Source organism: Vitis vinifera, chromosome 16 (genome assembly GCF_030704535.1).
Source record: "Vitis vinifera cultivar Pinot Noir 40024 chromosome 16, ASM3070453v1".
Taxonomy (NCBI): Eukaryota; Viridiplantae; Streptophyta; class Magnoliopsida; order Vitales; family Vitaceae; genus Vitis; species Vitis vinifera.
This window is the reverse complement of record NC_081820.1, coordinates 18,558,530-18,573,310: the sequence shown is the minus strand read 5'-3', so window position 1 is coordinate 18,573,310 and position 14,781 is coordinate 18,558,530.

Below are 14,781 nucleotides of genomic sequence, written 5' to 3'. Positions count from 1 at the left end.
ACTGTAATAGGAATTCTTTATTTTTCATCACATGGAAATTGTTAAATCTTACGATTTTGAATTTCAAGGAGTGATTCATGAAGTGTTTCATATGGTTGAGACTGAATTTTTAATTAAATCTTTGTTTTATGGCGAGAACTTCAATTGATTGATATTTATTTTCTATCAATTAATTTAATGTCTTTTGTCAACGGTACTCCTGAAAACCGTTATTGTTATTCAACAGAATCCATTAACATTCATAAAAGAGTGCTAAAGAAGAAAACAAAGGAAACCTATTTGCCGCCGAAAATTGAGGGTTGGCTGTTGAAAACAGTTTTTTTAATATGACCTGTTTTTACTTGTTAGAAACATTAAAATAAAAAGTTGTTTTTACTTTTTATTATAATTATCAAAGTATTTTTATTTTTTTATATCAAAGATATATCTACTAAACATATTCATACTTAAAACAATAATAATAATAATAATAATAATAATAAATAAATAAATAAATAAAATAAAATAAAATAAAATTACATTTTTCTATTTAAAAATGGTAATTTCGGAATGTGTTTTAAAAACACTTCTCAAAAAGTTTATTGAGGAATTTGGAATATTTTCAACTTCCAAAAATAATTAAAATTATCATTTACTTAAAATGAACAACTATTATTAATTAATTATTAAAATGATAGGTTACTGTGAGAATAATATAAATATCTTAAATTTATTTATTTATTAATTGACTTAAAACAAGAACGGAATAATTAAAGATAAAATAAATAAATAAATAAAAATAAATATTTTTATCTTTATTTTTTAAATAAATGAGGATAATACTAATTTAAAATATTTTTATTATTATTATTTTTAATTCATTATAAGAATAGGGATATAACAAAAATGACACAAATAGCATAAAAATAAATATATAACTAAAAATAATTAAAATTCGTAATTTATTCAAAAGAATATTTATTAATATAATAATTTATTTCCTTAACATCCATAAATATCTCTAAATATAGCAATTTTTGTGGATATATCATGTAAGTTTAGAAACACTATCTAAATAGGATTTTAGAAAATAGAAACTTCCCTCCAAAAGGTTTCCAAATCCAAATACAACTAGACCATATATATGTATAAATAGTGTAGAAAGGGCAACCCTCTCACATATGAAAAATCTCAAGCAATACCCCAAAGGAGAAGGAGAAGAATAGTGAGTCCTCTGCGAACAAGAGAAAGCCTGCTACTCGAAACCTATGTTCCAAGTGCTATGGAGATTATCTTAAGGAAGAAGGAGAGTCTGCGAAAGCAAAAGCCATGTCCATGGAGAAAGCTATGGGGCCAAGGGTAGAGTCAACCTCATCCTTAGATTATGTTGTCACCTCCATGGCTCAACTATCTTTATCTTCTGAGAATACTAATAAGGTTATTAATGGCGATCTTCTATGAAGAAGAAGCCAGAACGATGCGAGATGTGTAAAAAGAAGGTGGGAATAATAGGATTCGAGTGCCGATGTGGGAGTATGTTTTGTAGGAAACATCGTTTTCCTGAAAAGCACGAATGCAACTTCGACTACAAAGCCTTGGGATGTGAGATTTTGATGAAGCAAAACCCACCATTGAAACCTGATAAGCTACAAGAAAGGTTCTAAACTATAATAGGAGGAATATTTTAATTTTAGCTTTGTCACATGGAAATTGTTAAATCTTGAGATTTTGGTTTCAAGGAGAAGAGAGTCATGAAGTGTTTCTTAGGGTTAGAATTGAAGTTTTAATTAAATCTTTATTTATGGAGAGAATTAAATTTGTTTAAAATGTAATTCTAGCATGATTAGTACAAGTATTTCTTTAATGTACTTCCTTTGATTGATATTTCTCTTCTAAAGCACCATAAATAAGAAAATGTTTTTTTTTATAAGCCCCCTACATAGATCAATATCACTTTTACAAACATAAAAAATTAATTTTTATGTAATGATTCTAACATTTATAATATTTGCACCCTTTGTGTATCAAGAAAATATTTGCAAACAGTTGATAGAAAGTAGCATTATGGTGAAAAATAGTCTTATTTTTATAATAATAGTAATCAATAATGAAAATATCAGTTGGGTTTTTTTGGTAACGTAAAAATTAATGAAAATTATGAAAATATTAAAAAAAATTCTAAAAAATTATATAAGAAAAATAAAAATGGACATTTAATTTTTTTTTTTTTAAAATTGATATATATATATATATATATATATATATACATAATTTGTTTGATAATAATATCCTCTACATTTATAAGAAAATATAAATTAATAAGTATATATTTATTATTAAATTGTATTATATATTATTTTACAATAATATTACTATAATATGTTTAATTTTTAAAATATATTTAATATTAAAATCATGATCCATTTTAATTTAAATGTATTAAATGATATCAAATAATAATAATATATGAAAAAAATTTCATTTTTATATTTTTATATTTAATAAATATATATTATATAAAAAAAGAACAATTAAGAAAATTATGTTTTTATATTTTTGGTAATAAATTAAATTAAATGTAAAAATAAAATAATTAGAATTAATTTATTTAATAATAATAAAAAATGAAAATTTTGTGAAATATATTGAAAAAAATCGAAGAAAAATAGGTGAAATATAGATAAAATGTTCGAAAATATTAATGGATATATCTTCCCAAATTGATATATCTTCCCATTGGAATCCACGGCTGCATATTTTAAAGTAATGACCCATTAATTAATCAACAACAAATTTGAATAGTAATATTTCTGTTGTTTCAAATAGAAAATTTACCTACACTTAGTGACTTATCACTCTTATTCACGAGTTAAAAATTAAAAAAAAAATTAAAAAAAACAATACAATAATTTTAAAAAATAATTTAGAAGAAATGGCACTTTAAAAAATATTTTAAAATATGTATAAAATTTCAATATATATAACTTTGGTGTAAAATATTAAAATTATATTATGTCTTGAACAAGGATGAAAATATCGGTAATCACAGATATATCGGTAACTTGATTTTACGGATATATCGGAGAAATATCGGCGGATATTTTGGAAAAAAATTTCGATATGCCAAAATTTGATCAAAACTCATAGAAATGTAAGAAAAACCTCATAGCAATGTAATTAGAAATATAATAGACAATTTAAAGTTGTTTTGTTGAAAAATTTGATATATGTATGATATAATTTGCGATATTAAATGTAATTATATCATGTCAGTGGATAAGAAATGTGAATTTTGTAATTGAACACTCATTATGAAGCTTCATGAAAGACTTGATTTCATTAAATATCAATAATTTGTACATATTACATTGTAATGACCCTTTAGTACCAAAATGAGGATCGATGTGGTTCAATGGAATTGGTAGATGAAGGAACCCCGTCTTGCTGTTGGAGACAATATTGATACCAACTCATTGAGCCTCGATAATATTGGTTAAAAATTCTAACATGCCATGCATATATCTCTTGAGTCCTACCCATTGCCTCTACATGGATAGGATACTCGAGATTGACCCATGTGTTCATGTCAAATCCTCCTTGCATTTGATATGGAACTTGGTAAGACATTTGTACAGCAGAGGGGTAGGTCGGCATACCATACTCTTCATCAGTTGAACTTAAAGGTTGACCATAACCCATCACATAAGGAGGGTAAACGTTAGCCTCATTTGAGGAGTCACTAAATTGAGTTCCTATACTCATAGATTCAAAACTCCCTGAAAGTAACTCCTCGTTATATGAAGTCATCGTCCATTCTCTTCCTTTGTATGGCTTCCCAATAGCTCCTATACCTGGACCAGCTCTTCTAGAGTCATGGTCTTCATCTTGTGTGCAATGCGTGAAATCATTTTCACAGGTGAATTGACTCATTAGATATTGACTTTGTTGGCGTTCCCCAATATCTCCTCCTGCGTGATCACTTTCATCATCAGTTCCACCTCTTGAACCATCGTAACCAGAAGCAGAAGTACCAGTAGCACTAGGTCTACTACTTTGGCCAATACTTGTGGAGTCAACCTCTTGGTGGGAATTCAATGCCCCTTGAAATGAATCCTCAGTATCTTTGCTAAAACTTTCACTGTGAACTTTTTCGGACAACACACGTTCAACATCAACTCCAAATTCTCGAGCATGAGCAGCAATTCGTGGATCAGGATTACCAACTTCATCATCTAAGTGTATAGGCCTAACCCATTGGAATAACTGATTCTCTTCTTCTTCACCCACCTCGGCTGAAATGTCAAGAAGATGAAGGTAATCTTTCTCAGCAGCTCGATCATTTTCTGCCTCCATATCGCGTAACTTTAGCTTCATATTGTAGTAACAGAAAACTAATTGTTGTAGTCTGGAGTAAGCCAAACAATTGCGTTGCTTTGTGTGGATTAAAGCAAATGTGCTCCAATTTCTTTCAGAAGCAGAAGATGACGCAGTTTGTGAGAGAACTTTAATGGCCAAATTTCTCAATGTAGGTGTTTGGTTCCCATACATGAACCACCATTCAGCTGCAAGGGAATTCATAATTATATAAATACTTATGTGATGAACTTACAATAATGATAATTAATTTTTTTTCTCTATTAAGAAATAGTACTTACCGGGCACCATGGTTGACCTTGATGCAACCGCCACTCGATCACTGAATCCTCTCTTTGCATCTCGAAAAAGCACAAGCTATGTATTCATAATTTAAATTGTTAATAATATTTGTTAGTAAATGTTCAAATAAAATGATGAATTTTAAATAAGAGATTTTAGTAAAATAAGAGTTTCTTATTTACCTCATTTCCAAATTGACCAACCGATTCAGCATTTGGGTCTAATTTAGCAAATACTTCATGGACTGATTGAATTAAATATGGATCACTACCAACTCCACGCCTATATTGAAACCTTGGATTCAAGAAGTATGCTACAATAAAATTATGTAGATTTAGTATTGTGTAAGAGAAAATGAAATAAAATCAAAGTAACAATTGATGAAAATTAAGTACCTGTTGCATGAAGTGGATGTTTTAGTGTTTTCTCCCAACGATCTTTAAGTATTTTGAAGATCCAATCGCCAACTTGTTGACGATTGAGATTTTCTTTCATCACTTGCATAAGCTCGTACACAAATGGCATTGTTGGAACAACTTCTGAATCAATGATTCGAAGCACCACGTATAGTGGTTCAAAGTATGAAACATGTTTCATTCTATCCCAATACGGATGATCAAACATTAGTTTCTCTATATCTCGTCCAATGTTTGTCCGACTAAGCTTGTGTAGCGCTCATTCATCACTCATAAACAATTTCTTCAAATCAGCCCTTTTTTTAAGAAGACTTTCAAGAGCAATAAAGTTTGTAGCAAACCTTGTAGCTCCTAGTCGAATAATGTCTCCACCACAGTACTTTCTCATTTTTGCAAGTAACCAACAATGATTGTAAATGAAGTTAGTTATCTTGCGAGCATTGCGTATTACCTCAGCAGTACTAGGTCTTTTCCCAATGTTTTCAAACATTAAGTCGATGCAGTGTGCCACACATGGGGTCTAATATAAGTTAAACTTTTTCATCAACAACTTCCCTGCTTTCATGAACGTTGACCTGTTATCTGTGACAATTTGGACCACATTATCTACCCCGACTTCTTTGATAACATTCTTCAATAGCTTGTATATGTATTTGTGGTCTTTGATATTGTTGGATGCATCAACTGACTTGAGGAACATTGTACTCCCTTTTGAATAAACCATGAAATTAATTATGCTTATCTCGTGGGCCCTGTCCATCCATCTGACATTATGGTGCAACCATATGTCTTCCATTTTTCTCTTTGCTGGTTCACATAAGCTTCCATATCTTTGTACTCCATTTCCAAGTACTTATTCTTTATTTCATATGGAGATGGAGGTTCGATTCCCATTCCTACAAATCATATATAAGAAATATTTAAAACATGACACATAAGACTACACCTACTGAAGGTGTAAAACAATATAAAATTTGAGAACTTAAAAATTACCTACTTGTTGTGCACCAATAATCATATTCTTGAAGTGGTGAGAGTTTGCTTTATTGGGCGCGACGCTATCATAAATGAAGAATTTGCTTATTAAGCGTCCCATCGTTTCTTTAATTGAACCACCCTCTAACATATCTTTAATATTTTTTTGCTTTGCCTTAGAAGACTTGTAGAGTGATGGTGCAATAGGCGGTGATGGGTCTGAATGTCGCATACTTTGAGATTTCCGCATTATCGGTGCACCACTATGTCGTGACGACTCCCCTGTTTTACGCTTGCTTCCTACAAGATTTTCATGTTGTTGTCGCTCCCATTCTGTTGCCTTCAATGCATGAACCGCTTCTCGATAAGCATACCGCTCATCCAGGTCCATATTTGCTGGATACATGTACACTTCTTCATCTTCATCATCATCATCATCCTCGTCCATGTCATGTGTATGCCTAGCCCCCATAGTGCCACGTAATTGATCTCTGATCTCTTCAATATCTATAACTTTCTTTTCTTTTGCTTTACTTTTTTCATGCAACATCTCTCGTATCTCTTTTTTCACTTCGGGTGGCACTGAAAGACACTTTTTGGTATTGTTATTTGGGTCTCTATGCGCTAAATGATACTTGAATCGACTAATGCCTCCACTCTTCATCACCAGCCCACAAAAATTACAAATTGTCCCATTTCGGTTTCCCTCTAATGGTGAACAATACTTCCAAGCTAAATCTCGGCCAAATGTGTGACCGAAATTTCTCTATTGTACCAAAATACTTAGCCTTTTTACGTAGTAACTCTGGTCAAGAAGAACTAGAGAAAGAGTCACTACGGCTTTTGTAGTATTCCGGGTATCGTTCTCAAGGACTGGCTTATGAAAATTGTCAATACTAGAATAAATAAATTGTTTTTGTTTAAATCCTTAAGTGAAAAACAATATATGAATAATGTGAAACTAAGTAAAAGAAGTTAAATTAATAAGAAAAAAATGAATATTGATTTTAAATTCAATTGATTCAAGTTTGGGGTTTTCCACAATCCAACCTAGGGTATAGAAATTAGAGAAAACAAGGGTATTTAAGTACTATGATCTTAGGGTTTTGGGATCCTTGGCCACTCGTGATCAAGTTGAGTTCTATAACTCAAAATTGCATCCAAAACCTAATTTTTCCTTTTTAAAACAGATTCCTAAAACCATCAAATGAATGAGATTGATTATCAATTTAAGATTTGGCTTTTTAACCATTCCTACTCCTTATAGCTTTGTTTAGGGGCAAATAATGGTAGGTAAGATGAGGATAACTAATGATCAAGAATTACCAAGAATCGCTAGTATCAAGTAATAAGCTACCGTATCATTCCCTAAATGAACTCACAAGGATACGATAAAAAAATAATAATAAATTGTCACTCAACCAATAATTAATCTCATTGTTATAATAATTTACCCATTATCCCTATAGGTTTCCTAGCCCTTAGGTTTTCATGCTTCAAGCCCCAAGTTGGCTCTTAGCCTCTCATGGGGGTGATGTCACATTCACAATCCATAATAGGGTAAAAATCCATAATTTGAATCAAAAGAAACTAAAAACAATATATTCAATAAAGAAGAAAAAGAAAACAAACCAAAGTTCTCGTCTTCTTCCTCCTTCAATGTCAAACTCTCCAGAAAAAAAGCCCAAGATTCCTAAAACCTAGAATTGAGAGAGTTTATATAATATCCTCAATTACCTAACATGTGGCACACTCTCATTGGCCACTTATTACAAAATAATTTCCTAAAAATGATTAAAAAAATAATAAAATGGTGATTTCTAGTCGTGTGGGGTCCACCTAGGGCGGATGGAGTGCTTTAGATGCAATTCCCAAGGTAGAGGAGGTGGAACATCAAAGTGGCAGTGGGTGAATTCGAAATTGGTGTCATTTCGAAGTGGATTTTGAATTCATAAGTTGAATAGATGCAATTCCCGGGGTAGAGGAGGTGGAACATCAAAGTGGCAGTGGGTGAATTCGAAATTGGTGTCATTTCGAAGTGGATTTCGAATTCATAAGTTGAATTTCGAAATCATTTCGAAATGACCCTCTAGCTTGATGCAGTTGTCTTCAAATGGCCATAACTTCTTCATTTCAGCTTTGATTTGTAAACCGTTTGAAGCGTTGGACTCTTGACTTCCCAAGCTTCGAAACGATATATAGTATGTATATAATGGACTCCATAAAGTGCTCCAAATTTTTCCTCAAAGTCAGAGTATATAATGTCATCAGATTTTTGAGTTCTAAATTTTCATGCAGCTAAATCTTGCTTCCATGCCTCATTTCCCACACTTTCTTGCCTTCTTTCTTATTCCATAATGGTCATTTATCATCTTCCAACCTCATGATATCCTTGTTTTGCCTTTTCTTACGTTCAATGAGTCTTGACTCACTTATTTCCTCATTTAGCCCTTTCTTGATCTTTCAAAATCTAAAGTCATTTAATTTGCATAATTTTATTCCCTTGAACCTGAGATAAATCTCCAAAGTATAGATTAAACTCATGGCTAGGGCCTTAGCATTGATTTAGGTCAAGTTGGGTGATTTGAATGTCCTTTGGTGCACAAATCATATCGAATATGTGCCATTAGAGCACATATTTTGGCTCCAATCAATGTTCCACTCCCACCACCTCCATCTCCACCTGTACCTCTACCTCCACCTCCAATTCCACTTCCACTTCCACTTCCACTAGCCATTGCAACTCTATTAAACATATACTATTTCATTACAATTGAATAAAAATTTAAATTAAACAAGTAATTAAAAATAAACTTATTGCAAATATAGTAATCATGTCAATCAAACTTATTGCAAATGTACTAATTAATTACAATTGAAAAGAAAAAAAATTGAAATATACAAAAAAAAAATTTGAAAAAATTGGGAAGCTACTAATATTGTTAATTAAGTTAATAAATTAACTAAACTAAATTAATTCTATAAAAATATACTAATTCATTCAAGATTTAAAAAATGTACTAATTAATTACGAATGAAAATATAAAAAAAATTGAAAATTTTGGGAAAATATTGTTAATTAAGTGAATAAATTAACTAAACTAAATTAATTCTATGAAAATTTGCTAATTCTTTCAATATTTAAAAAATGTACTAATTAATTACGAATGAAAATATTAAAAAAATTGAAAAATTTGGCAAACTACTAATATTGTTAATTAAGTTAATAAATTAACTAAACTAAATTAATTCTATGAAAATCTACTAATTCATTCAAGATTTAAAAAATGTACTAATTAATTACGAATAAAAATATAAAAAAATTGAAAATTTTGGCAAGCTACTAATATTGTTAATTAAGTTAATAAATTAACTAAACTAAATTAATTATATGAAAACGTATTAATTCATTCAAGATTTAAAAAATGTACTAAATAATTCAAATGTACTAATTAATTACGAATGAAAATATAAAAAAAAAATTGGAAAAATTGGGAAACTCCTAATATTGTTAATTAAGTTAATAAATTAACTAAACTAAATTAATTCTATGAAAATCTATTAATTCATTCAAGATTTAAAAAATGTACTAATTAATTACGAATGAAAATATAAAAAAATTGAAAAAATTGGGAAGCTACTAATATTGTTAATTAAGTTAATAAATTAACTAAACTAAATTAATTCTATGAAAATCTATTAATTCATTCAAGATTTAAAAAATGTACTAATTAATTACGAATGAAAATATAAAAAAATTGAAAAAATTGGGAAGCTACTAATATTGTTAATTAAGTTAATAAATTAACTAAACTAAATTAATTTTATGAAAATCTACTAATTCATTCAAGATTTAAAAAATGTACTAATTAATTCAATAATTACAAATGAAAAGAAAAAAACATTGATGTACTAATTCATGACAATTGAAAAGAAAATAAATAAAATTGAAGATTTAAATAATATACTAATTAATTGAACTTCAATACAAAATAATAAAAATTTAAAACAAACATACCTTAAAAACAAAATTAGTAACCTTGGGAGCAATGAGATATCAAATATGAAATGTGGATGAAATTGGTGAAAAATAAGCTATTTATAGAAAAAAAAAATTGGGGCAAAAAAGCTGTTGGAATCTTATTTCACCGTTGGAAAACAAAATTGGTCGTTGGATCGAAATCTGGGCGAAATCTAACCATTGGATCATCACATAGCTGTTGGGGTTCAATTCTGGCTGTTAGATCACATCCAGCTTCAATTTAGACCATCAGATGTACATAAAATTGACCGTTGGAGCTCAGACCAAATTTGGACCATCAGATCAACGCGGGGAAACTGGGAACCGTTGGATGAGCAGCAGGTGCAAGGCACCCCTCACAAAATTACACGTGCTGCCACTTCTGTCTCCACCTCGCCAAAATGGCTCCAAGCCGCCAACATCATCGCCGCTGCTCGTCAGACCCATCGCCACTGCTCACCGGACCCTTCGCCGCTGCTCGCCGGACCCATCGTCGCTGCTCGCCAGACCCATCACCACTGCTCGCCAGACCCATCGCCTCAACTCTCTCTCTCTCTCCCACAAAATCAACCCATCTTCAAGCCCTAACACCACCGTCTCTCGCCATTAATGCCTCCGTTCAGCATCGATGTTTTGATGAATACAGGTACAAATTTTTTTTCACAAAATCGGAGAAAAATCGCCGAAATAAACCGAAACAAAATGATATTTCTCATAAATTTTCCAACTGGAGGCGATTTTTAGCGAAATTTTTGGATATTTCTACCGTCGACATTTCGCCCTCCTCTTTCGTTTCGCTGCCGGCCAAAACACGAAATTTCACTGAAATTTCGACGAAAAAAACAAAAATTTTCATCCTTGGTCTTGAGGACACAATTTTAATATATTTTCCTATAAAACATTATTGTTATTCTTTCTTGTCTAATTAACAATCAACCATGAAAATTTTCAATTATGCATTCATTCTCAACAATACATTCGCATGGGATGTTATATTTCCAAATTACAAAACTTCTCCTAAATCCTCTAGTAGAATTAGTTTTGTGGTGTTTTTAAAAAACATTGAAAAAAAAGATTTTTTTTTCCCAATTGCTATTAGCAACACAATTTTTACTAATACAACATTTTACATTCCTAAATTACCTTCCCTTATTATTTCCCCCTCTCTCTCCTCTCTCCTCTCCCTTCTCTCCTCCCCCCAACCTCACGTCCCACTTGCACCCCATTTTGATTTTTTTTTTCTTTTCTTTATTTTTTTCCCAACCCCCACCCCACATTTTAGCATTCTTTTTCTTTTATTTTTATCTTCCTTTTCATCTCTACCCACCCAACCCCCCACCCACGTAAACTTTTTTTTTTCTTTTCATTTCTTTTATTTTTTCACACTCAATTGTTTTTCATATTCTTCTTTTATTTTAAAACAAAATAATTTCTTTAAATAATAAATTATAAAATGATTTTTTTTCACCAAAAGTATATAAAGTAAAATGATTTTATTATATTCAATGTTTTAATGTGAAATTCATAACTCATTTTTTATAAATAAAAACTATTATTAAAATTTTAAAATAAACAATATTTAATTGGAATGGTTTTTTTGAAAAATATATTTTTTATTGTGTTCAATATTTAATTACAAAATGAAAGTTATAAATCTTATCTGAAAATTATCATTAAATGATTGAATTTCGTATGTGATTCGCAACTTCAATCGACTAGAATTTAGGTTTAATATGTTGAGAGGAGGTTAGAGAGAGTTCTTTATTAAAAAGGGTATATGTGGAAAAATATGACAAAAAAGTGTTACGTTTAGCAAAAGGAATGTTGCGAATGACAACCTTTTTTAAAAAAAAAAAAATAGATATTTGACATAATTTAGAAAGTATTTTTTAAAAATTAAAAAATTATTTATAATATTTTTCTAAAGAAATATTTATTATAGTGTTTTTAAAATTTTATTTCTTTTTTATATGGAAATAAAAATGTTAGAAATATGTCTTGAGCCCTTTATTGGAGTTAAAGGATTTCTCATCAACAGCCCCCTCAAGTTCTTCTTTATCTCACTGACACATGGATGAAAGAAAGTGGAGTAGTGTGCAACATTATAAAGAGTTTTAGATTAAAGAGTTTCATACATATATATGGAAGAAAGTGGAGTAGTGTGCAACATTATAAAGAGTTCTAGATCTAAAGAGTTTCATATATCTTTTTTATATAGAATTTGTGTAGGGAATTTTTGTGACTCCTAGAGAAATAAGGGACCTTCAAGGGTTTCAAAGGGTAAAGGGTAATTTTGTGACTCCTAGAGAAATAAGTAACCTTCAAGGGTTTCAAAGGGTAAAGGGTAAATATGGGGCCTCATTTGGATAAAGCACCAAATACTTGAGAACAATCTTAGTCTTGTAAAGCATTCTAATGGAATACAGATTCTATGTTCTTCCAAATGCCTTTGAAGTGTTCCTCACTTTTAAGCCACAATACAAGTTCTATTCTTCCAATAGCTTTAAGTGTTTCTAGCTTTCAAGCCCAGTTGGATTGCTTAGCAATGAAGAAGGTCAAGCCTTTGATTTTTGCTCATAGTTATTGAGGGCAACATAGGGATTAGATTGTCCAATATAGAGTTGAGTGTATTTTTTGGAAGCCATGTCCTGTCCCATGAGCTTGCAAAGGGGACATGGACATAAACTCATAAACCCGAACATTTCTTAAAGATTCAAAAGCAAATAAAGATCAATCCATATATATATATATATATATATATATATATATATATATATATATATATATATATATATATATATATATATATATTTTTTTTTTTTATAACCATGAATGTCCGGGTCAGCTTACGTGCACCTCGACTAATCCCACGGGGCCCTGAAGTTAATGATCGGGTAAACCTCCAATGGCCCTGAGGGGGCTCGAACTATATATATATCAATTAGAATAGTTTAAATTTAGTTTTCTTTTCCAAGAAACTATTTTCCAAAAAATTAATCAATTTCTTATAGAGACAAATTTCTATTTTTATATAAGCTAAAAAAAACTAATGAATAAACACAAATAATAAATTTAAATTTAATAAAATTAAATTTTCATATTCATTTTATTTTATTTTTGTTTAATTTTGGAAATAAAAAATTTAGAAATACATAAGCAGCCTTTTTATGTCAAGTCAAAAGACAAAATGTTGGATTCCTTTTCCTTCTAGTGGTAGATTTTGTCCATACTTTAAATAGCAAAATAGAAATATAAAAAATCAATATATTCTATTTGAATTTATTTATGTATACCTCTCTTGAATTATTTTAAAAAATAATTTGTATTTATTTACACAAAGGATTTATCTTCAGCTCTTCTAATAGGATTTTCCAAGTCATTGAACTTCTATATATGTTCAAATCTTATATGAAAAATTAAAATTAAACTTTTGAAAAAAACCATAAAAAGACTAGGTTTAATTATTAACCTGTTATAACTTTTTTTTTTTGAAAAATTAACAATAAAATTTTAAATATGTAATTGATAATAATCTTAAAATTTTAAAACTTTTAAAAAATTTTGAAATTAATAATTAACATTCACAAATCATGAAGACATGCCCATTTGTGAAGATAAAAAAAAAACACCTTCAAAAGCATAAAAAGAAAATTATTTTTATTTTTTTATTATGATTATCAAATATTTTTTATTTTTTTAAATAAAAACCAAACATACCATGGTTTTAAAAATCAGAGCGACGATCGGACCATCGATCATTAGCTTATTTGGTTTGGTTCAGTGGAGTAAACCGTTGTAAAATTAAACCTCCTTTGAACCATCTAACATGGCGATCAAACTGTAAAATCGAACAAACCTTTCGATTTTCTGAGAATATATGCAAAAACTATTATCAAAAAACAATTTTTAAAATCAAGATATTAAATAAAAATTACTTCTTAATTAATTCTAAATATTCTTTATTAAATAGATTAAGTTTAATTAGACAGACGATGACTTTCCAAAATCCTCAAAGTGCCAAACTCCAAAGATCTTAAAAGTGTGTACAAGTTCCTCATGCTTCTTTTAACCCCTAAATCTATCATTCTAAATTTCTTTTTAAATCTTTATGCACTTTTCAAATTAGAAAAAAAAAAAATTGAAGCTTCATTTGAAATCTTAATTGATTTTTTAAATCTCTGTGCACCTCCTAAAATACGTAATACCCATATTTCATGTTATCTTATCTCATCATTAATTTTAATTAATATTTATATTTGTACTAATTTTAAGGAATAAATTTATTTTTTAAACATGCATGTTTAAAGTATTATAAATGACAAGATATCCATAAAAATATTTATCATAAAAGATAAATTATGAATGTAAAGTCATGATCATAAAATATACCCTCACTAAACATGGATAAAAGAACGAGATTTGAAATTAAAAATAAATTAATTATTTTAACTTAATATTTAAAAATTATTTAATTATTAATCAAACATATTTAATTTACTTAATGACTTAAATTAAATTATTAAATCATTATGTTAATTTAACTGACAGTCTTATGGGTGTAGAATATTATGATAGTAATTAAGAAGTAAATGTATACATGTAATAAAGAAAGTAGGTTTTTTTGTGGATTGCATATATTTTTATTATTATTTTAAATAAAAAATACTATCAATACAATTTATAGATTTACTAAAAATTTTATGTCTATTTTATTTTTAGAAAAAAAAATTAGCA